Source organism: Macaca nemestrina, chromosome 8 (assembly GCF_043159975.1).
Source record: "Macaca nemestrina isolate mMacNem1 chromosome 8, mMacNem.hap1, whole genome shotgun sequence".
Classification (NCBI taxonomy): domain Eukaryota; kingdom Metazoa; phylum Chordata; class Mammalia; order Primates; family Cercopithecidae; genus Macaca; species Macaca nemestrina.
Window position 1 is genome coordinate 62,915,352 of NC_092132.1, and position 24,687 is coordinate 62,940,038.

At 34.6% G+C, this 24,687-nt stretch overlaps 1 long non-coding RNA gene across 7 annotated transcripts in view; it reads left to right on the plus strand.

Annotated features, from left to right (window-relative positions):
- The window catches only part of LOC105483503 (uncharacterized), a 138,257-nt gene that overhangs the window by 86,938 nt on the left and 26,632 nt on the right, over window positions 1-24,687 (plus strand). For all 7 annotated transcript variants that reach the window (XR_011606924.1, XR_011606926.1, XR_011606929.1 and 4 more), the window contains 3 exons: window positions 7,250-7,331; window positions 20,059-20,113; window positions 20,833-20,913. This is a non-coding gene — a long non-coding RNA (uncharacterized lncRNA). The remainder of the gene's footprint in view (window positions 1-7,249; window positions 7,332-20,058; window positions 20,114-20,832; window positions 20,914-24,687) is intronic.

Sequence of the window (24,687 nt, forward strand, 5' to 3'; positions counted from 1 at the left end):
ATATTGAAGATAAAATAATTGTAAATCAGTTTAATTTGAAGCACATGTAATTTGAAGCACATGTAATTACCTAAAAAGAATTACTGATGCATATTAAATATTTAAGTAGGAACAATAGATTTAAAGGCCATGAATTTATCAATCATGTTAAATTAAGCATTTTAATTTTTTAATCAATCAGTTCTATTTTTACTTACTAAATATCCCATATTTTGCCCAAATTATAAAATATAACAATAACATTTTCAGAATCCTGGCAGCAAATACTGTGTCTTTATACCATCACAAACCTATTTTAAATGCAAAACTTCCATTGAAATAGTTTTCTTATCAATGATACTGTATGTTTTCTGGGTAGATAAAATAATGGCTTTGTACTTTCACTTATTAAAATTCTATTACTATATTATGATCCTTGCACTATCAACCTATGTTGTAACGAAGGCAAAATGGTATTCTGAGGCAGAAATTAAAACAATAATACTTGACTTTAGAGCACTATTAATTCTATTAATTTAATGATGTTTCTCCACTCTATTTTTTTTAATCAAAATTCCCTCCTGGACACAACATCTGTTCTTGCTTTTACTACTCCAACTTAATTAATACAAGTTTTATGCTGTGGAAGATTATCTGAACCTTAAAAGATGATGATAAATGAGGCCATACTTCAAAAAAAAGGCGGCAGTTTTCTTTGCTAAAATGAACATATAGACACATAGGCTTTTAAAAAATCATACTGTGTCCTATTGTGATTTATTGAATGAAAAGGATAAATAAAGAAACCATGTCTAAGAATAAGGATCAGGTAGAAAAGGAAACTTTATTGTAACCTCTTAGACAGGTGTCATATAGGAGAATTTTGAAGTGCTTTTAGAAATCTATGAGATGGGTGGAAATTAAAAACAAAAACAGTAAGTTTAGTTTCTTTTCAGGAAAGAGCTAGAAATTAGTCAGAAGCTGAAAATATTATACTAAGAATTTAATTTAGTATCAAAAATAGGTACAGAAAAGAATATAGCAGTTGTGGTTTAATTTTATTTGAAGAGGCATGATTTTTTTTTCTTCTTGAAATATGTTTTCTCTTAAGGTGAAGATGTACATAGAAGAGGAGAGATTAAGTTTGTTCAGGAAGTGAAAGAGCTAATAATAAAATCCAAAAGCTTTCTTCATATTCCTTGTAGATTTTGGACAGTTGCCTAATCTAAACCCAAATGTAATGGAAGCTTTAAGAAGTAATATGTACATTTGATATTTTGAGCCTAAAAATAATTTATAAGTGTAATGAATGGACTACCTACTTTACTTGTCTTTATTACCTGTAGAATAAAATATATGTATAATTAACTCCTGTTTAATTATGTTAAAGGTGACCTACAAAAATATCATAAATTTCAATTGCCTCAGCTATGTGCTTCAGCAGTTAAATATCCCTTCCAGCCAAGCCAAGATAAGTCAGCAAATAAGTTGATAAATAGTGACCCTTTGAAGCACTTTTAAAGTCCTCATAGTCAAACTCTGCCATGCTTTACTTTTGCCAATAGCATCAGGACTTATGTGTCAGGTCTTATAAGAGCTAACGGATAGAAAGTCGGGAGACCTTCGTAATCTTGTCCAGTCAACTGCCTTTATTCAATTACAAAAAAAAAAATGGGTTGATGAATAACTCTCTGTGTACTTTCCAACTCTAAAATACAGTCATTCTTAGTCATCAGATTACAGGAAAAGATAATGACAGAATAATGACTATGATGTATATTTTAATAAAAGATATAACTTCAATAATTTATAAAATTTAATTACTAAAGTTATTAAAGTTCTAATGCTGTACCTATCATTTTCTCTTACTTTTCCTTCTATTTCAGGATTCTCCAGATAAATAGATTCAACCAATTGGAAGCATATATCCATCCTATTGGTGGAGAGAGACAGAGAGAGAGAGAGAGAGATAAAAATTAACCATCATGTCCCATATTTGATGAATCTGGATATTTAGACTCCTTAAGTGTCAGAAAGCTGTAGCTCAACAAAAATGAATGCTCTTGTCTTGAGACATAAACTTATCTGAACCTACTAAAAAGAAATGCCAGTGGAATAGACACTTCCTCTGTATGAGACAGGTCACCTCTATGTTATTCCATGACAGAACCTCTGATTTACTCCTCTGAAATCTACATATGGACAACAATTTTAAAATCGTCATGTAATCTGGTAATAACAATAGTCATCATTGTTATTGTGTGCTGAAGGCAGATACTTACCAAATGGGAACCCTGAGAAATTAAAACTATTTCCTCTTTTCACATAGCAACAAAAAGAATCAAGGAGTTCAAATAATTTTTTTCAAGAACAGATACATTGTGAATTCTAAAACCAATATCTAACACAATCTGACCTATTTCAGAGTTTTTTCTATGCTTCCATTTGTATTCTTTTTGGATAGTTAAGAGGTTCTACTTCCTCCAACCCTGTTCCTCCTGGAAAGCCTGCTGCTTATTATCTGCTTCCTGGCCTTCCCAGCCCTGCTCAGGTGCATTATAATCACAGCCTAAAGAAACGCCTGCTGCTTTGCAATGCGCAGTGCACTCCCTAGAGTTGCCCAGGCAAAAAGCGCCTTGGGAACAAACCAACACCTGCAATTCCTAGCGAATCTTCTTCTGGATTGCTTTGGAAATCATCATGGAAACAATTGTGTGTTTTCTCTTCTAAGGGGGTTTAAACCACTCCTTTGAATTACTAATTACACAGAGTCTTTCTGTATTTTCAGTCATCATTTCACTATGTGACTGTATTTCACTATGAAATGCCTCAAAGTCTTTCCGAGTTCCCCTGTACCACATAGCCTATATTTAAAGACATACTATTACTGAAATACTCTCCAAAACGTGGTTTAAATATTTTCATCCATTTTGTTTGATGTGATGACAGATGAATTGAAACTGAGTCTTATTTACACACTCTTAATGATGCTCACTACACTATTACTGGTCTTGATTAACTGCTTCATATGTGAATATCTTGAATACTCATATTGAATATGAGCTCCTCTACTTCATTTTGTGTGAACATGTTCAACAAGTATTGGCTCATTTAATAAATAACTGGATGAATGAGCAATACATAACAAATAACGAAGCTACTGGAATGACAATCTGAAAATGAAGAGTGCTATAAGCAATGTTTGTGTCCTCCTAAAATTTATATGATGAAATCCTAACTCCCAAGGTGATATTAGAAGATGGAACTTTAAGTAGGTGATTAGGTCATGAAGGTGGAGCCTTCATGAGTGAATTATAATGCTCTCCTATAAAACAAACCTCAAAGAACCCCCACACACCTTCTGCTGTGTGAGGACAGAGGGAGAAGCATCCATGAACAGGGAAACTAGACACCAAATCTGCCAAGACTGATGGTAAATTCCAGCCAACGGAACTGTAATAAATATCTGTTGTTTGTAAGCCACTTAGTGTATGGTTTTTATACCAGCCTGAACAGACTAATCCAGAGAGTAAATATATGATGGGGAATTTTCATAGAAGCTAAATAAAGTCCAATTGCCATACTTTCTAAGTTGTCATCGTGCAGTGTTTAGACTCAATAGATTTCAAAGTTTAAGATACACCATACATAATTAAATTAAGACTGCATGCCTTTGTATGTTTTATGAGAATCTTCTGAGAAAATTGTGTATATTTCAATGAAAATAATCAATATAATGGGGTAAAGAAGGAGAAAACAAAAACAGATCTATAATTGGAAGGATTCATGGCAGAGTAATGTTTCTTAATTAGGAAAAACATTACTGTGAGTGGTTAGGCTAGTTCTCACTGAATTCTCTGTGGCAGGTTAATCATTCCTCTTATACTTTTATAAGGATTTGGAAGAAGATTCTTTGGCTCCACGTTATATGTGGGTTTGCTGTTTAATAATCATGTGTTCAAGCCCTCCATTACTGAAGCTGAAATTACTATGCCTCTCTTAAAGTTCAACTTTCAAACGGATAAAGATGAAGCAGATAAAGAGAAAGGTTTCAATTCTTTATCTCACATTTGAGGATGCTTACAGATATTTTCTCTTTCTCGATATTTTTCTGTTTAAAAGTAATACATGTTTATGTTTAATGGGAATATATATAGAAAGAAAACGGAATTTTAAAAAAATGGCTCATAAGAGACAGGTAATGACTAGCAACATTTTTTATACCCTCTAGTTATATCTCCATTTCATATGCTACCTAGATTGACTCTTCCTCATAAGACTCAGGAAAGAATATGGCAAATAGTGTTCCCCTATTCTGTGGTATATCTGATGATATCTTCCCAAGAGTTTAGTGAATTCCTGGGAGAAATTTATTTTTCTTTCCTTTTTTCTTCCTGTCTTTCTTTTCTTTTTCTAGTTATTTCTGGCTTTGATTACTGCCTTCTGTTGAGTTCATTTTCTCTACCCTGCATCTGCTCACCCCAGCATTGATAATGATCCTTTCATTACTTCAAAAAAATATTCAGTGAATGCCAGTGTTGTGTTAGGCACTGTTCAAGACACTAGGGAAACTACAGTGAGAAAGATAGATGGAATCTCATTCTTGTCAAGTTATATTACAGGGGTAGTGAAAAGGATGTGGGGCAGAAAAAAGATGAACAAGTACAGGTAAGTCATATTTCACATGACATTCAGTATTATAGAGAAAAAACAGGAGACTAGAGGAACAGTTACAGAATTGGAGGCTGCAATTTTTATTTATTTATTTTTTATTTTATTTTATTTTATTATTTTTTTTTTTTTTTGAGAGGTCTTGCACTGTCACCCGGGCTGGAGTGCAGCGGCATGATCTCAGCTCACTGCAAGCTCCGCCTCCTGGGTTCAAGTGATTCTCCTGCCTTAGCCTCCCAAGTAGCTGGGATTACAGGCACCTGCCACCACGCCCAGCTAATTTTTTGTATTTTTAGTAGAGACGGGGTTTCACCATGTTGGCCAGGCTGGTCTCAAACGCCTGACCTTGGGATCTGCCTATCTTGGCCTCCCAAAGTGCTGGGATTACAGGCATGAGTCACCGCACTCAGACTGCAGTTTCTAAAATGGTATCTGGGAAGACGTAACTGAAAAAGTGGCATTTGACCATACACCTGAGTGGGATCTGTCGGGTCTGAGGATATTTCTTATTGCTAACTCATCCTATCAAACTAAAATGAGAAGAAAAACAAAACTAATACAAGGCAGCTGTGCTTTGACTTTTATGTACTTCAGTTTTAGGAGAAATAGATGTAATTTCACTATAGCAACCACAAAACAAAAACATTAAAATTAAATATTGCTTTTTACAAAAATTCTCATTTACCTGACTCTAGCCTCTTGCAAGTCTCTGTTGCCTTTTATTTGTTTTGATTTCATTTTCTTTCTCTTTCATCTCTTTTATTCTTATTTTTCCAATTATTTTTCCACTTCTTTTATTTTGACTTTTCTTTCCTTTAATGTCATTCTTCTCCCACCCTAAAAATCCTATACATTCATATATAAATATAAATATATATTAATTTTTGTCTTCTGTATTGTGATTTACCAATGATTTTCTTGGCCCCTACCTTGTAATGACATCAGTGGCTCATAATCTATACTTAGACAATTATCAGGGTACTTTCTTGAACAAAGACCATTCCATCTTGAGGATAAATAATAGTTGCTAAAGATAAGTTTCTTGCTATTTTATATATGCATACATTTATAAATAATCAATAATATATTTAGATGCCTTTTTAATCTCATATTTATTTTATAAAATACTAGCACTTTGTCCTATCAGTAGAAATGTTCAAAAAATAAATTTCAATTGTTGCACATCACTTTATCTTATATTTCCTAGTTTTTGTAAAGTATTTCACCCTTATAAGTTATTATGGCTATTTCAGTTATTATTGTTATCCCTAACATAACATCGTATGTAATAGCACATAGTCTCCAAGAACTTCCTAGGTATCTAATCTGAATACACTTCTAAACAGCTGTGAAAGTGTAAAAGTTACTTAAACCCTATGGTCCTCAATTTTCCTGTAAGTAAAATAGGAATACTAATAGTACATATTTAATAGGATTGTTGTAATAATTAATAAGTTAGCATGACAATGGTTTATAAAATGTTACCTGCCTTTGTCATCATTATTATTCTCATTATTAAATATTGTAAAGTGTATACACCTGTGATCATTTCATTAGGTTAGAAGTTAATATTTTAAGTAAAAGTAGATACAACAAATTTTTAAGGCCATAGTCCTTATTATAGACTGCTTTTCAGGGAAGAATAAGGATACTTCTCTAACATTATTAGTACTAAAATTATATTTTTTAAATATTTGATAAATTGATGGGCATTAATGACACAATAAAATTTATATCTATGTTTTGCTATTAGTTGTATTATTTTTCATGTGTTTGTGGATATTTTTGTTTCTTCCAATAATCATTATGTATATCTCTACCCAATTTTCTATAGTTTTAGGCTGCTTTTTATTTCTGTTTAGGCAGAAGAAATGTAAATGTAAGATGGTGAACAGAAGAGGCTTTCCAGCCCTTTGTTTAGAAATGATTTGACACATAAATCTATACAGATAATGAAAATCAAGATATTTAAACCCTGTTATCAAAAGAATTATGAATTTTCTTCTAGCAATACATTCTGATCTTAGAAAAATTTAATTATATGTGACTTTCTTATTAAACAAAGTGATATCTTTACAAAGTTCTATTAAAGATTGATTTCTGACTGTAAGAGAATAGAAAAAACGATAATAATAAACTGTATTTTAGAAATTAGAATCATCCAAAACTCAATGTAATGTGTAAATGATAAAAATAAAATTCTTTTGGCACTTACTTGTAACTTCAATTTATGAAAATCCCAGCATTGTTCTGTTTAAATTACAGGCTTTGCAGTAGCCAAATTGAATTCTGATGGCTTACCATTATAAGATCAGTTGGTCAGCTGATTGTTATAGATTATTGTCTCAGCAGCTTTAGATTTCTATCAGGGAACCGTTGGAAGCTTAAAATTTGAAGCATAGTTAGTTGCACCCTGTGTGATATAAATAACTATCTTAGTATTTACATTTCCCTCTGTTGGAATATAAAAGATTTATCTCTATGTACTTTGCGCAAACAGAAGATAGATACATTCTGTGGTTTTAATTTTCAAATCTCTTCATTGATGCACTCTGTCTTACAATAATCATCTTTCTTTAATTTTCCTTTTACATTACAGAACTCTGTATACCCTATGAATAAAGACTCCATGGAAAATACTAATAACCTCTCAGTATGAAAAATATTTCTGATTTTGGAAGGTATGTAGATTTGTATGTTAGAAGAATCTCAGGGGTTCAAGTTTCTGTCATTTCTAATCATTAACTTAGGGGCACAGGTGAGATAAGTTTGGGATGTTGGGATTTGGTTTTCAATTAGAGTTCAATCTTTGATCCACCTGGAAGTAAAGAGGAATAATGAAAACAACCAGAAGCTGTTCAGGTTTTCAACCAAACATTTGCAAGAAAGAAATAGTACGAATTGAATAGTTTAAGTTGAGCTTTTTATAGAATGATATCCTAAAATATTCTAAGTATTTGGAGAACTATTTTGCAACTTGTTGGTTTCCTTTTTTTGTTTTTTGGAGACAGAGTCTTGCTCTGTCGCCCAAGCTGGAGTGCAGTGCCGGATTTCAGCTCACTGCAAGCTCTGCCTCCCGGGATCACGCCATTCTCCTGCCTCTGCCTCCCAAGTAGCTGGGACTATAGGCGCCGGCCACCACGCCCAGCTAGTTATTTTTTGTACTTTTTAGTAGAGACGGGGTTTCACCGTGTTAGCCAGGATGGTCTCGATCTCCTGACCTCGCGATCCGCCCATCTCGGCCTCCCAAAGCGCTGGGATTACAAGGTTATGATAATCGTTTTATTAGAGTTCCCATTTATCTTTACTTGATGTAAAGATATACTTCCATTTTCATATACAATGTAAGCATCTCATTCTATCTCATGATTTAAAGGCATTGTCATCCAAAATATAGCATCAAACTACTAGATAATATAATTATCTCTGCAGTTGTGTAGTAATTGAAGGACAAATTTAATTTATTTCTTTAATAAGTTTACTGCAAACTCTGTGAAATAATGAAACAGAATTTAAATGTACTGATACATATAAGTCTATTCTACTATTTGGGAGAAGATAATCTACATGGAAATGATTAATATAAATTCATGGAAACTTCTTTTTGTGATGGTCATTAATAAAATGTATACAGAAAAGTTTCCTGGAGCAAATGCAAATCTCTTTTTAGGTACAGAAATGCGGTTTATTCATTTACTTATTTTAGAGACAGTCTCACGCTGTCATCCAGGCTGGAGTACAGAGGTGTGATCATAAATCATTGTAGCCTGGAACTTGGGCTCAAGCAATCTTCTGCCTCAGCCTCTCAAGTAGCTGGGACTACAGGTGTGCACCACCATGCCTGGCTAATTTTTTAATTTTTTATTGAGACTGAGTTTTGCTATGTTGCCCAGGTCTCAAACTCCTACTATCAAGCAATCCTTCTGCCTCTCCCTCCCAAAGTGCTGGGGTTACAGGCGAGTGAGGCACCAGCCCAATAAAAAATGTGGTTTAATATCACCTCTAGGAAATAGAAAAGCATGTGGCAAAATCGGCTAGATTCAATATTTTCCATCATAAATTATAATGTTACCTAGTGTTAGATCCCAATGCATTGACATCTATTAGAAGACAGAGTCTATGACTCTTCTTATAGAGATAAGCAAAGCAAAAATGTTCTGTCAATGCGCTGATGCAGTTTCATTAAAATGCTAATGGATAATTTCTTACCTTGTTATTGTATTTCTGATGATTCTAAATGATCAGGAAAATCAAATATCTTACTTAGGACTGCTTTAACATATATTAGAAAAGTTTCCTTTGGACAAAGGCCAGGTTTAATTGATCTTTATACTCACTCCAACGCTGTTCTGAATCAATGAACTGTCCATTCCTTTCTGGTTATCTTCAAAGAAACCTTGTGTTCTTTCCTGGGCAAGATGTTCTGTAATACTCAGGGAAATTGTTCTTCTGTGCATGCTTTTTCCTTTTCTTTGAACTAATTGTCCCTTGCTTTTTTCTGCGTCTTCTCCTTATTTCAATACCGTTGATAACTATGTCAACAAGCAGTTTGAAGAAGGGTCGTATAGCATTGACCATACATGTAAGGAAGCTCAGCTTTTTCCACTATTATATGGTTCTAAAGGGGTTCTTTAAAATTTAGGTGTAAATATTAATATTGTTTCCTGTTTATAAGGACAGAAAATAATTGAAAGCCAAAGGCAGAAAAAGGGTATTTAAGAGTTGTAGGAAAACAAAAATCATATTGAGGAAAGAAAGTTTTTTTTTTAGAAATCCATTTTACTGTGGAGCTTCAATGAAAAGTTGAAGCCACTGCATATAGCCTAAATAGAAGTCTACACATATTAAAATAATATAAATTGTAACTCAGTGAGTGTGCACTGGATAGCAGGAGCTGAAAAGGTTTATTTAAAAACGTACAGAAAGTTAATGAAGAGAGATTTTTATTGAGAAGGGAATTGAAAGGGATACGGAATCCAGAAGAGGCACCGCTGATGTTACCCCATAGGGTTCTTTTGTGGAAACTAGCTGATGTCTGAGATTAACCCTAGGCCACAACTCAGAGCTGAATTTCACACGTATTCATTCATTCATTCATTCATTCAGTCATTCAGTTTACTGTCCTTGTGCATGGCACAGTCTGTACATCTACATGTGGCTGTCTAGCGTAGGGTTCTGGGACAGGATGATCTGTTTCTGACAAGAGGAGTGACTAGAGAACACAAGAACCTGACACCTAGCAACTAATCTTCAGTCACTCTTTGGTCTGTGTCAGGAAAAACTTCATTCTTTCTTATACTCTATTTGGTGAGAAGACAAGTGAAATAATGTAATATTTACCGATAAGTTTTGTGTGAATTGTGAACATGAGAAGGTAAGTCCCCCAGGAAACCTTAGAAATTAATGTGGAGGTATCTGATGTATTTATTTAAAGACAATTTCCAAGTTTTTCAGAAGATTTGAGAACATCTAGTAGATACACAGAAGGATGGTTGGCTCTTCCACTTTTACATTTTAAGTAGCTTTAGCTATCACGCACATTTTGATGTTGAAAGAAACTGGAGAGACTTTTAGGAAAATAACAAGGCAATGTTATTTCTTCTTATTAGATCATTTGTTTTGACTCTTTTGGCACTCCATCAAATTATCTACTAATATATCTTTACATTTATTAGTGAATTATTTAAGAGCATATATAACACTTGAGGAAAAATACTGGCAATTTCCCACGAATAATGGAAATATTGCAATTTCCCACAGTCTCCACACCCTCAATCTTACTGTGGGTAACTAAATTCTGAAACAATCCTATTTCAGTGAAAAGAATGAAAAACAATATATGCCCTCGTTAAATTCCTAATAAGTTTGCTCATTTTCTACTTTGTTCCTGTAGATTTACTAAGAAGCTGACCATTTTCCCTTTGACATTTAGCCTTGTATTTCCCTGTATTTTGTACTTACCTTATTTTTTCTGTCTTTTGCATCTTTTACTTATTTGAACGTGGGGGTGGCACCAACTTTTCTCTTAAACTATTTGTTATTGTTGGCCTAAACATTTTCAGTTCCCACTGCTGGTTAAAATGTCCATAAGCAGAGAAGAAAACCAACGAGTATTCTGAACTCAAGCAAACAAAAACTTCCTAGGCCTAGCTATCTTTTATCTTCTATTTCAATTTTGTAAAAGTGAAAAAGTTCCAAACATCAGTTTACCCTTTATTCATTTTTAAAATACAGTCATACTTCCCATAACAATGTTTTAGTCAACAATGGATGCATTTACAACAATGGTAAATTATGGAGCTAAAAAATTCGTAAGATAGTAATGGAGCTAAAAAATTCCCATCACCTGGTGACATCAGTCATCGTGATGCCATAGGTCAATGAATTACTCATGTGTTTGTGGTGATGCTGCTGTAAACAAACCTACTGTGCTCCCTGTCATGCATATAAGTATAGCATATGCAATTATTTACAGTATGAAATAATTGATAGTGATCATAAATGACTGCCACTAGTTTACATATTTATTATGCTGTTTATTGTTATTTTAGACTCTACTTCTTCCATGTATAAAAATAAATTAATTGTAAAACAATATCAGGTAGATCCTTCAGGAGGTATTCCAGAAGAAAGAACTACTTTAGGAGGTGACAGCATCATGTGTTTTGTCTCTCCTGAAGACATTCCAGTCTTTCAGACCTTCCAGAGGAAGAAGATATGGAGGTGGAGGAAGACAGTAATATTGATGACCCTGAACCTTGTAGTTCTAGACTGTGTGTGTTTGTGTCTGATATGGTTTGGCTGTGTATCCCTACCCAAATCTCATCTCAATTTGTAATCCCCATGTGTCAAGGGAGGGACCCATAATCCCCACATGTTGAAGAACAGAGATGCTTGGATCATGGGAGAGATTTCCCCCATGCTGTTCACATGATAGTGAGTTCTCATGAGAGCTGATGGTTATATGATGGTTATATAACTGTTTGACAGTTCCTCCTTCACATTTGCTCTATCTTGCCTGGCATTATGTAAGACATTCCTGCTTCCTCTTCTGCAGTGTTTGTAAGTTTCCTGAGACCTCCTCAACCATGTGAAACTATGAGTCAATTACACCTCTTTTTTTTTTTGTTTTAAATTTGTCAACCTTAGGGTATGATGTAGAATTTTCTTTTCCTCTTTTCTTTATAAATTACCCAGTGCATTAGTCTGGTCTCATGCTGGTAATAAAGATATACTCATGACTGGGTAATTTAGAAAGGAGAGAGGTTTAATTGACTCACAGATCTTCATAGTTGGAGAGGCCTCAGAAAACTTAACAATCATGGTGGAAGGCAAGAGAGAAGCAAGACACCTTCTTCACAAGGGGACAGGAAGGAAAAGTACTGAGCGAAGGGGGAAAAGACCCTTATAAAGTCATCCGATTTTGTGAGAACTCACTGATAATCATCAGAACAGCATGAAAAAATCCACCCCATAATTCAGTTATATCCACCTGGTCCTGCCCTTGTCATATGGGGCATTACAATTCAAGGTGAGACTTGGGTGAGAACAGTGCCAAACCATATCATTCTGCCCCAGCCCCTCCCAAATCTCATATCTTTTCACATTTCAAAAACAGTCATACCTTCCCAACAGTCCCACAAAATCTTAACTCATTTTAGCATTAACTCAAAAGTCCACAGTCCAAAGTCTCATCTGGGACAAGGCAAGTCCATTCTGCCTATGAGCCTGTAAAATCAAAAGGAAGTTAGTTGTTTCCTAGATACAAGGGAGGTACAGGCATTGGATAAATGCTCCCATTCAAAATGGGAGAAATTGGCCAAAACAAAGAGGCTACAGTCCCCTTGTAATTCCAAAATACATTAGAGCAGTCATTAACCTTAAAGTTCCAAAATTATCTCTTTTGACTCCATGTCTCACATCCAGGTCACACCGATGCAAGAGGTGGGCTCCACAGTCTTGGGAAGCTCTGCTCCTGTGGCTTTGCAGGGTAAAGCCCCACTCCTGGCTGCTTTAGTGGTTTGGCATTGAATGTCTCTGGCTTTTCCAGGTACATGGTGCAAGCTGTCAGTGGATCTACCATTCTGAAGTCTGGAGGATGATAGCCCTCTTCTCATAGCTCCACTAGGCAGTGCCCCAGTGGTGACTCTTTGTGGGAGTTCTGACCCCATATTTCCCTTCCACACTGCCCTAGCAGAAGTTCTACATGAGGGCTCTGCTCCTGCAGCAAACTTCTGCCTGGACATCCAGGCATTTCCAGACACCCTCTGGAATCTAGACGGGGGTTCCCAAACCTCAGTTCTTGACTTCTGTGCACCTGCAGGCCCAACACCACATGTAAGCTACCTAGGCTTGGGGCTTGCACTCCCTGAAGCTATTGCTTGCAACAGCTGAGCTGTACCTTAACCCCTTTTAGCCACAGTTAGGAAGCACGGCACCAAGTCCCAAGACTGCACAAAACAGCAGCGGGGCCCTGGGCCTGTCCTCTGGGTCTGTGATGGGAGGGGCTGCTGTAAAGACCTCTGACATGCCCTGGAGATATTTTTTCCATTGTCTTGGTGATTAACATTTGGATCCTCATTAGTTATGCAAATTTCTGCAGCCTGCTTGAATCTTTCCCCAGAAAATGGATTTTTCTTTTTTACTTCATTATCAGGCTGGAAATTTTCCAAATTTCTATGCTCCGTTTCCCTTTTAAATGTAAGTTCCAATTTCAGATCATATCTCTTGAGTTCAAAGTTCCACAGATCTAGGGAAGGGGCAAAATGTTGCCAGTCTCCTTGCTAAAGCATAGCAAGAGTCACCTTTATTCTAGTTCCTAACAAGTTTCTCATCTCCATCTGAGACAACCTCAACCTGGACTTCATTGTCCACATCACTATCAGCATTTTGGTCAAAAACATTCAACAAGTCTCTAGGAAGTTCCAAACTTTCCTACATCTTCCTATATTCTTGTGAGCCCTTCAAACTGTTCCAACCTCTACCTGTTACTCAGTTCCAAAGTAGCTTCCACATTTTCAGGTATCTTTATAGCATTACCCCACTACCTCAGTACCAATGTACTGTATTAGTCCGTTCTCCCACTGTTAATAAAAAAAATACCCAAGACTGGGTAATTTATTAAAGGAAAAAGGTTCAATTGACTCATAGTTCTGCATGGCTGGGGAGGCCTCAAGAAACTTACAATCATGGCAGAAGGTGAGAGAGAAGCAAGGCACCTTCTTCACAAAAGTGGCAAGAAGGAGAAGTGCTGAGTGAAGAGGGAAGAGTCCCTTACAAAACCATCAGACGTCATGAGAACTCACTCACTATCATGAGAATAGCATGAGGGAACAGGCCCCATGATTCAATTATTTCCACCTGGTCCCACTGTTGACATGTGGCAATACAGGGATTACAATTCAAGGTGAGATTTGTGGGGAGACACAGAGCCAAACCATATCACCCAGTCTCAGGCATTTCTTTATAGCAGTGTGAAAATGGACTAATACTGTCTTAGTTTTTAAGAAAAAAATGTTAAAAAGTTTAAAAAATAAAAGAACAAATAAACTCTAAAATTAAAAAAAAGCTTATAGAGTAAGGATATAAACAAAGATGATATTTGCATACATCGGTAAAATGTATGATTTAAGCTAAACGTTTTTATTGTACAAAGGGTTAAAAACTTAAAAAATCAAATTTATACAGTAAAAAAGTTATGAGTTAATGTTACTTTATTATTGAAGAAAAAATATTGTTAATAAGTTTATTGAAGCCTATATTTACGGTGTTTATAAAGTCTGCAGTAGTTTACAATAATGTCCTAGAACCTCACATTCACTCACTAGTCACTCACTGACTCACACAGAACAACTTCTGACTCTGCAAGCTCTATTTATGGTAAGTTCCCTGTACAGGTGTACTAGCTGTTTTTTATTATTATTATTTTTTTTTTATCTTTTATACTGTATTTTTACTGTACCTTTTCTACACTTAGATATGTTTAGTACAGAAATACCATTATGTTACCGTTGCCTAAATTTGAGTACAGTAACATGCTATATAGATTTGTAGCCTAGGAACAATAGGCTCGGCCATATGGCCTAGGTATATTATAGTAGGCTATATCATCTAGGTTTGTGAAGATTCACTCCATGGTGTTCTAACAATGACAAAATCATCTACCATTCCATTTCTCAGAACATATTCTCACTGTTAAATGATGCATGACTGTACTTGCATTCTGAATTAAATCTGCCCATATATTGCTACTAAAAGCTCTATGCTTTCTCAATTTATTTTATCTTATGTTTTTCAAGACAAGATCTCATGCTGTTACCCAGGTTGGAGTGCGCTGGCACGGTCATAGCTCACTACAACCTGAAACTCCTGAGCTCAAGTGAGCCTCCTGCCTCACCCTCTGGAGTAGCTGGGACTACAAGCACACACCACCATGACTGACCTTTTTTTTTTTTTTTTTTTTTTTGGTAGAGACAGGTTGTGACTGTGTTGCTCACACTGGTCTGGAAGCCCGGAATCAAGCAATCTGCCTTAGCTTCCAAAAGTGCTGGGATTGCAGGCATGAGCCACTGCACTCAGCTGATTTATTTTCACTTTCATTCATTAAATAGATGCCATTTTTTGGTCCTTTTCTTTGTTGAATCTCTGCTCTTGAATTCCTTGTTCCACTTTGATCTGCAAATCACCCAATCTATCTCACTGACGTCTTCTTTATACTGCTTTGGTTATCCAGTTTGTCAACTACTTTGCTTTATCACTCATTTTATTTCTGGACTTTTCTTATAGATTTTATTCTGAAAAAAGAAGGTTTTTTTTTTGTTTTTTGTTTTTTGTGGGTTTTTTTTTTTTTTTTTTTTTGCCTATCTAGACAGTCTTGAAATTTCTTAATGCTTGCTGAAACTTTTTCATGAAAATGCCATTGATCACTTGACTCACATTCTTAAAATATATCCTTTTCTCGGCACATCCTCATTCTCCACTATGCTGTATCTCAAATTCAAGTTAGAAACCTCTGGCTGGGCGCGGTGGCTCACGCCTGTAATCCCAGCACTTTGGGAGGCCAAGGCGGGCGGATCACAAGGTCAGGAGATCGAGACCACAATGAAACCCCGTCTCTACTAAAAATACAAAAAATTAGCCGGGCGCAGTGGCGGGCGCCTGTAGTCCCACCTACTCAGGAGGCTGAGGCAGGAGAATGGCGTGAACCCGGGAGGCGGAGCTTGCAGTGAGCCGAGATCGCGCCACTGCACTCCAACCTGGGGGACAGAGCGAGACTCCATCTCAAAAAAAAAAAAAAAAAAAAAAAAAAGAAACCTCTATGTGAATTATATTCATGATGGAAACTTCTATGTGAAATTCAGGAATGTTTCCTTCATCTGACAACTTGTTATTTGATTTTTCTAGTTTTCCTTGTTATCAATTCAAGACATTTCCAAGAAAACTGACTAAGCAAACATGTGCTACCTGTGATACGAATCCAACAATATGTATTGAAAATAATCATGACCTTGGTCTCATGCCAAGCATATTACAAGTTCACATTATTTAACTCATGTTCTGAGTTTTCCATAATAGTACTGTTTTAATTTTATGTTTCCTATGTAAGCAAAATAAATCACTAAAAGAAAATATTTATTTCTTTTCCCTAATACGTTTCTTAAATAATACATTTCACAAGATGTTTCCTTAGAATTAAAAATGTCCATACCTAGGTTCAACTCCTAAGATATGTAAAAAGTGTTTACATATTTTATGCAAGATAAAATAATATGTTTTCCCCCCCGCAGGCAATTTCAGTCGTGTTTATTGAATTCAAGAGTATATGAATTTTAAAAACTAAGTTCTCCCATTAATTTTTATGACATACATTGTGAATAACTTCAATAAATAATATTTGAATGCATTGAAATCCTGCTCACAATTTGCATATTAACATATAACACTGTCTTTTTAAAGATGGTGACATTTCATGTAAGTTGAATATGTTTAATATTATTACAGAAGCTATAACTGATTTATGTGCAGCATGACTCTCCAAAAGAACTCTACATTATTTAGTACTTTTTTAACATATTAGCACGTTAACCTTATTTTCAAAGGAACATTTAGTAGAACACAAGGGGTGATATAAAGTGGGAAATAGTGATCTGAAGCAGAGCCATGGATTTTTATGTCAATTTTTTTCCACTTTAGAAGAACATGTATCATTACACTAAAATAAGAGTACAAAATACTAAATGAAAATGAGTACCAAAAATATGCTTTCAATATAATTAATCTTATAAATTACTGTATTATTAAATTATTTGTATAAAGGATGATGATACTCATGATTAACAATGAAAGGCATTTCACCTTTGTGACACCAACTATTTTGGTTATATCAATATTAGTCTACAAAAGTATCTTGTTATTTTTACTTTGTATTATTATTATAAGAACGCCTGTTGACACAGTCCTACCAAATTGTATGTTGGAAAATGTTATCTGTATTGGAAAAATGATAATAAGGCCAATTACCATGAGTATAAAAGCAAGTTAATGTTTATAAAATAGAATTAAGCATGTATATATAGTATATGTGTATACATGTGTTTGTGCTTAGGGGGTAGATATTTAATTATATTGGCAAAAATCAATATATCTATGTGTAAACAGATTTATGTTTGCATGTATGTATAAAATACAATTAAAGCAAGTTAAATTTATGTTTTCATAAAAATAGGGCATTTTCAACAATAAACAGTTTTTAATGTGGTTATACTAAAATAAAACCACTTTGATGACTTCAATAATAATTTTAAAAACTCTTTTTCAGCCAAAGATAATATTTTCAAAGTGTCACAGAGTAACAACAGAAACATGACAAATATGGGGAAATTAATATGTTTTTATATTTATGTCTACAAAAATGTATATACATGTTATGCTTTCAATGGTGTAAAAGAAGCTGTACTCTTTAATGCATCTTCCTCCCCATCTTATTTCTGAGGTAGGAAATTATATAATTAAAGAACCTTTTCAGTGAACCAATATAGAGGTGGGTATTTTTACCTATTACAAATAAAAATATGTAACGAGATTATATTTCAGTGTTCTTAACCATGTATGCTTTAGTCAGAAAAGGCTTATGAACCTTTCATCTGCACATGCATATGCACGTACATACACAAGGCTTTAATAGAAAGGAAGATATACAACATAGAGGATGGTTGATTATAGAATGGAAGTTATGTTAAAATATATAGGTTGAGGTAAAATTATCTGGATCGCGTATTTACTGGTGGTGTCCCTAGTGGAGAAGCACCACTTTTCAATCATAGTACTTGGAGCTATGAATCTACATGAACATCTTTAGACACCATAAGCCTCATATATCTTAGGTCTTTTGGTTCCCAGAGGTAGACACTGAAGTGGTCTGCCTTCCACCTAGAGTGAGCTATTTGTAAAACCTAATAATAGCTATTCCTATCTTAGTTTAAGTGCCCACAGAAAGTGTACTCTGTCATGGACTCATTCCGTTTATCTTATACTCATATCCAATTATCTTACTCTACTCTGTTGAAAGTCTTCTTCAGGTAAGTACGTCAATTTTAATTTCTATCCTTTTACTACTGTCAGTACTATATTATTTTATACTATAAAATTTAAACATATAGTATATTACTGATCACAAGCACCTTAGAATTTAGTATATGTATAGTAAGATAACATAAGAGTAGGAAGGATATTGTCTAAGGAGCAATGAAACCTAGTATGACCTGAGTTAATCACTTCCATCAGTTTGTCTTTAGATATCATACATTATAGAAAGATATAAAATATTCCTAATGATATATTAAGTGTGTTGCTGGACCCAGAAATGTTAGTTTCCACTTTGTGACAGAATTCTGAGCATGTGAGAATCAGTATAAAAGGTCCACTTATCAAAAGGGGCTTTTAAGGTTGCTTAAGACAATGGTGGGTGTGTAATTCACCTTCTCAAAATTCCTTCTCAAATAGTATGAAATAACTTCACAAGTATGAAAATTCTACGTAAAATTATACCCTAGGCATTACTAGATAACAGAGAATGCCAAAACCGGAAGGTGTAAGTGAAATAAAAAATTCGAAACCCCAGCATTTTGGTCTAAGAAGCACCATCTGCACCTTTGCACCTCCACAAGGCTTTGAGGAAAGGCCAACTGAGCAAAACTGCAACGAAGACAAAGGAGGTTCCTAGGGAAGAATTCGAGCAACCACCAGAAAAATTAAAACCACTATATCTGAAAAATTTAAAATACTAAAATAGTATTTTAGCAGGTCAGAGTGTAGACCACAGAGAAGGGATTTCAGAGAAGGTGCCATTTCCATCCATTAGACGCTGTGGAAAGGACTAGGTGCGTAGTTTATGGCACAACTTTAGTTTAAAGGTATGAGTAAGATATAAGGGACAGGATTCTAAGTACATAATTTATTTGAAATGAAAAGACAAATAGGAAGGAGAAGGTGTCTTTTGGCAATTGGGTAGTAAAGACAGAAACAAGTACAAAGGAAAATTTTAGTCTTGTGTGACTAAAGTGTAAGAAAAACCACACATCAGATTGAAAAGACCTACCACATATCCAGACCACCTAAACCAACAGATGATCAAATAAACAGGTAAACTAACTCTGATTTTTGTACTTGAATTATCCTAGTCTGGCAGAAAAAGACACTACTAATATAAGAATTTAGTAAAATTACTCAACATCTTAAATGAATAAAAGAAATGTACAGTTAAGAGAAAAATATTTTTAAAAATCAAAAACAAAATTTTACACAAATAAACTAAGTAAACCTATCTTGAAAAAAATAAGAAAGCAGAAAAAGAAAAATATAACCAAAATAATGAAAATAGCATAACAATGCAAAATTGTTAAAAAGAAATTAGTGGAATTTGAAGACCAACAAACCAACAAAGAATGAATAATATTTATAAGATTGGAGTCATAAAAAAGTGAAAACATTAAATATATTTAAAACTATAAACAAAAGTTTTCAGACAGAAAAGAACTACACATTGAAAAGGCTTACCAAACACTTGAGAAAGTTATCCTGAAATAATAACACCTAGACATTTCCCAGTAAAACAATTACATTTCAAAGATAAAGATAAAATCTTCAAGGTCTTCAGACAAAAAGACCAAACCATTCATAAAAGCAAAATAATTAAACAAGCAGCAGACTTTTTATAACCAACATACAAAACAAGGTACCAATAGAGCAGCAATTTTTAAAAATTCAGTAAAAGACAGTTTGAACCCAGGAATTTACATCTAGGCAAGATGCCTTGGAATATCAACTCTTTTACAAAAAGAGTGTTTAATATACAAGACTTAGAGAAATCTGTGCCATTCCCTAAGGATCTACTACTAATCTTTCTCACAGGATCTACTACAGGATGATGTTATTCCATCGATGATACTTTGGCTGAAGACTGATGGTGAGCATTATAAAACATATAAATATACATATACAATTAAAACAAAAGTAAAGATGAAGGTGGATGATTAATGTCATATATTCTGACAAAGTTGTAATAATGCAGATAAAATACTAGATGAGAGGAAAGCATAAACAGAAAAAGATAAATGTTACCAAGGCAATGAATTATTAAGAAGATATAAAAGAGTCAAATAATAAAACTTAGCACTAATGGTGTTAGTGAAGATATAAGTCCAAAAGCAATGACTAGAGCAAAACTAAAAGTAATTGCAATAACCACAATTACTTTTGCACCAACCTAATGTATAACTTCCTAGGAGTTAAAAAAGAAAGAGAGCAAAGAATGTTTACTTCGTTGCAGATAATGGATTCTAAAATAGTGGTTGAAAGTATGAGGAGAATCAGGATTTACATACCCTCAAAGTATTTCTTCCAATATATTTATTAAGTCCACAGGGAAAGATAATAACTTATATAGCTTGAATATTTTTACCTCCAAATTTCATGTTAAAATGTGATCCCCAATATTAGAGTTGGGGCTTGGTGGGAGATGTTTGGGTCATGGGGACAGATCCCTCATAAATGTCCTGGTGCCCTCCTCACAGTAATGAATTAGTTCTCATTCTGAATTCATGTGAGATCTGGTGTCTAAGAGTGTGACCCCTCTACCTTTCTCTTGTCATGTAACACAATGGCTCTCCTTTCACCTTCCACCAGGAGTGAAAGCTTCCTGAGGCCTTCACCAGGAGCAGATATCGGTTTGTGCTTCCTGTGCAATCTGCAGAACTGTGAGCCAAAGTAAACCTCTTGTTTTTATAAATTATCCAGTCTTAGGTATTCCTTTATAGCAATGCAAGTAGACTAAAAAGTAACTTTACATTGGAAAAACCCATCAAAAATCACCTTAATTAAGTGATCAAGGTAAACATCCCTGTTTATGAGACATAGTGATATCATGAAGTCCTTGATATGATGTATTGAGAACATAACATTATTTCTGTGCTATTCTTGCAAAAATGCATAAATTCATTCCAATTATAAGGAACATCAGACAAACTCAGGCTGATGGGCATTATGGCACTATTGTACAGTAATCATTAGTCTAAGTGTGTCAAAATTGTCAAGGTCAAGAAGAGCAGGGAAAGACCAAGAAATGGACACACATTGAAAGAGACTTGAAAGACATAAAAACAAAATGCAACATGGAATCACTGATAGAATCCTGGAAGAGAAAAAGGACATTAACAACAACAACAAAAAAAACTAGTATAATTTCAGTACATCTGTAGTTCAATTAATAAATTACATTAATATTCATATCCTTTGCCCATTTTTTGATGGGGTTGTTTTTTTCTTGTAAATTTGTTAAAGTTCTTTGTGGGTTCTGGATATTAGCCCTTTGGAAGATGGGTAGATTGCAAAAATTTTCTCCCATTCTGTAGGTTGCCTGTTCAATCTGATGATAGTTTCTTTTGCTGTGCAGAAGTTCTTTAGTTTAATTAGATTCCATTTGTCAATTTTGGCTTTTGTTGCCATTGCTTTTGGTGCTTTGGACATGAAGTCTTTGCCCATGCCTATGTCCTGAATGGTATTGCCCAGGTTTTCTTCTAGGATTTTTATGGTCCTAGGTCTTACATTTAAGTCTTGGATCCATCTCGAGTTGATTTAAGGATATGAACAGACACTTCTCAAAAGAAGCCATTTATGCATCCAAAGACATATGAGAAATGCTCATTATCACTGGTCATTAGAGAAATGCAAATCAAAACCGCAATGAGATACCATCTCACGCCGGTTAGAATAGTGATCATTAAAAAGTCAGGAAACAACAGATGCTGGAGAGGTTGTGGAAAAAGAGGAATGCTTTTACACTGCTGGTGGGAATGTAAATTAGTTCAACCATGGTGGAAGACAGTGTTTCAATTCCTCAAGGATCTAGACCTAGAAATGCCATTTGACCCAGCAATCCCATTACTGGGCATGTACCCAAATGATTGTAACTCATTCTGTGATAAAGACAAATGCACACATATGTTTACTGTGGCACTGGTTCACAATAGCAAAGACTTGGAACCAACCCAAATGTCCATCAATGATAGACTGGATTAAGAAAATGTGGCACATATACACCATGGAAAAATATGCAGCCATAAAAAAGGATGAGCTCATGTCCTTTGCAGGGACATGGATGAAGCACGAAACCATCATTCTCAGCAAACTATCACAAGATCAGAAAACCAAACACCGCATATTTTCACTCACAAGTGGGAATTGAACAATGAGAACCCATGGACACAGAGAGGGGAACAGCACACACCAGGGCCTGTCAGGGGGTGGGGGACTAGGGGAGGGATAACATTAGGAGAAATACCTAATGTAGATGACGGGATGATGGGTGCAGCAAACCATGATGGCACATGTATACCTATGTAACAAAACTGCACATTCTACACATGTAGCCCAGAACTTAAAGTATAATAAAAAAAACTAATTAAAAAAATTAAAAAATTACATTAATGTTAATGTTCGATTTTCATACAATTTTTAGGCTTTGTAAAGTGTTAACATTAGCAGAAATGGGTTGAGTACAATATTTTTGTTGGTCTAAAATTTGCAGTCAAATTTTTCTTAAAAAATGCTCATTGAAAATAATTAATAAAAATAGGTAATAAGTTCTTCAAGAATGAGGAGAAACTGAGTGATCTGAATAAGATATCATTCTTATAACAAAGGGAACTATTCAAATATATTCCATTTCTAACTTTAATTTAACAGTTAACAAGACACTTGCCTAATTAGACATCAAATAAATATTAAATTATGAGCCAGCCAAGTTCATGATTAGGAACAAAAATCCAATATCCTATTTAAATTAACCACAGTTAAATCCACTTTACTTGTTACTTTCAAAAACTATAGCTTACAGTGCCATGTAAGCAGGGCACCTCAAATCTGGATAGGGACCTGTGTGGAGCTAATTTTGATCTCCTCTGCAGGAGGTTGTCCAATACTGTACCAACCCTGCCCACAGACCCTGCATGCAACATTACCATCACCCACTCGCTGACATGATTGCCTTCATGAATTCACCCAGAACTGTAAGACTGGGGCAGCAGAATGGTGTTGACATCCCGAATAAGAGTGATTCTCACTCAAGTTGGACATGGGCTGAATTCAGGAATTTGGATTACCACTGCCTACCCTTAAACTACAACTACTTATGTGGGCCTATGGAAAAGGCTCTATCAGGTCCCACCTCTGGTCTAGAAACACCCAGAGAAGCAGGAGGCAGCACTTCATAAATACTGGGTTTGCCATATCTGGCTGAATGGCACAGAGATATTGAGTGTTGTTTATGGTATTATTTCCCATCCAAAGCCAAAACAAATGTGCCCAACCAACCACTAAAGAATGTATTTGTCATAAATATGTCAGGTTATCAAATGTTACCGAGGGATAACACAAACATTTTCAGTTGCATACTTTCTCGTTTTAGCATTCTACACCACAGAAACTTCTTGTTCAGTACCTTGAAAGGTACAAAGAAGAATATTTTCTCCTTTGATATTCTTGATAATGACTTTCAAATGTTGGCATTTATGCATGAGCAGAAGCCACTTTTCAAAGAATAATGTAACTGAATTTATCTTCTTCTTTTGACCTTTAAATGACTTTTTGGTCTTGCCTCACTTATCTATCTTACTTCTTGGTTTGCCATTCTCTCTCATCTTCTGAGATCATTGAGCCAGGGCTTGAGGGTGAACTTCTTCAAAGAAAAATGCTTTGGTATTAAAGACTTGTCTGTTTTGGATCAAGACTTCAGAGCTTGTTCCCGCAAAAAAAAATTAGAAATAATACATCAGTTGTGTAATTACTTTTTAAAATCCTTCACAAATGTAGACTTTTCTGTTTCTCAGGTAATGACCTGTATAGATTTTATCTGAAATTTTAATAATAATATTTCCCATAGAGTAATATCTTCTAAAAGATATTTCAAAATTCTATTACCTTAACTTAATTAAGCAAAATAGTTCCTAGAAAAAGTCTTAAAAGTATAATAGCTATACTCCTTTCACATATCTGTTTTATATTTTTTAAGAAGTGACCCAGTGAGAAATACAAATTGTAAAATATAAAACTGAGTTTTTAAAGTAAATTTTATATCTTCTTATGTACACCATTAGAGTGAAGGACTATTGATCTGTAAGAATAAAAGTTTAAAAAAACAAAATCCTCAGTCTTTGTGGTGCTTTCTTTTTAAGGTTTATTATATCTATATCTATATCTATATTCATAGATAAATAGATATATTCATACTGCCCAAAGGAAGATAATGTTTGACAATTATTAAATTGTTGTTAATTCAATAAAAACTATTGTTATTATTATAATTTTTATTAAAAGGAGGCCTTGTATTTACTAATCCAGATGTACTTATATAGTGGGAAATATTGACATAAAATAAGGTAGTACTTTGCCTGTACACTGAGTAAAGTGCAGTATATTAAATTTCAGGGTATCCCAGAGGAGGGCTGATTTATGTTGTCTGAGGATAGTGGATATTCATTTTCA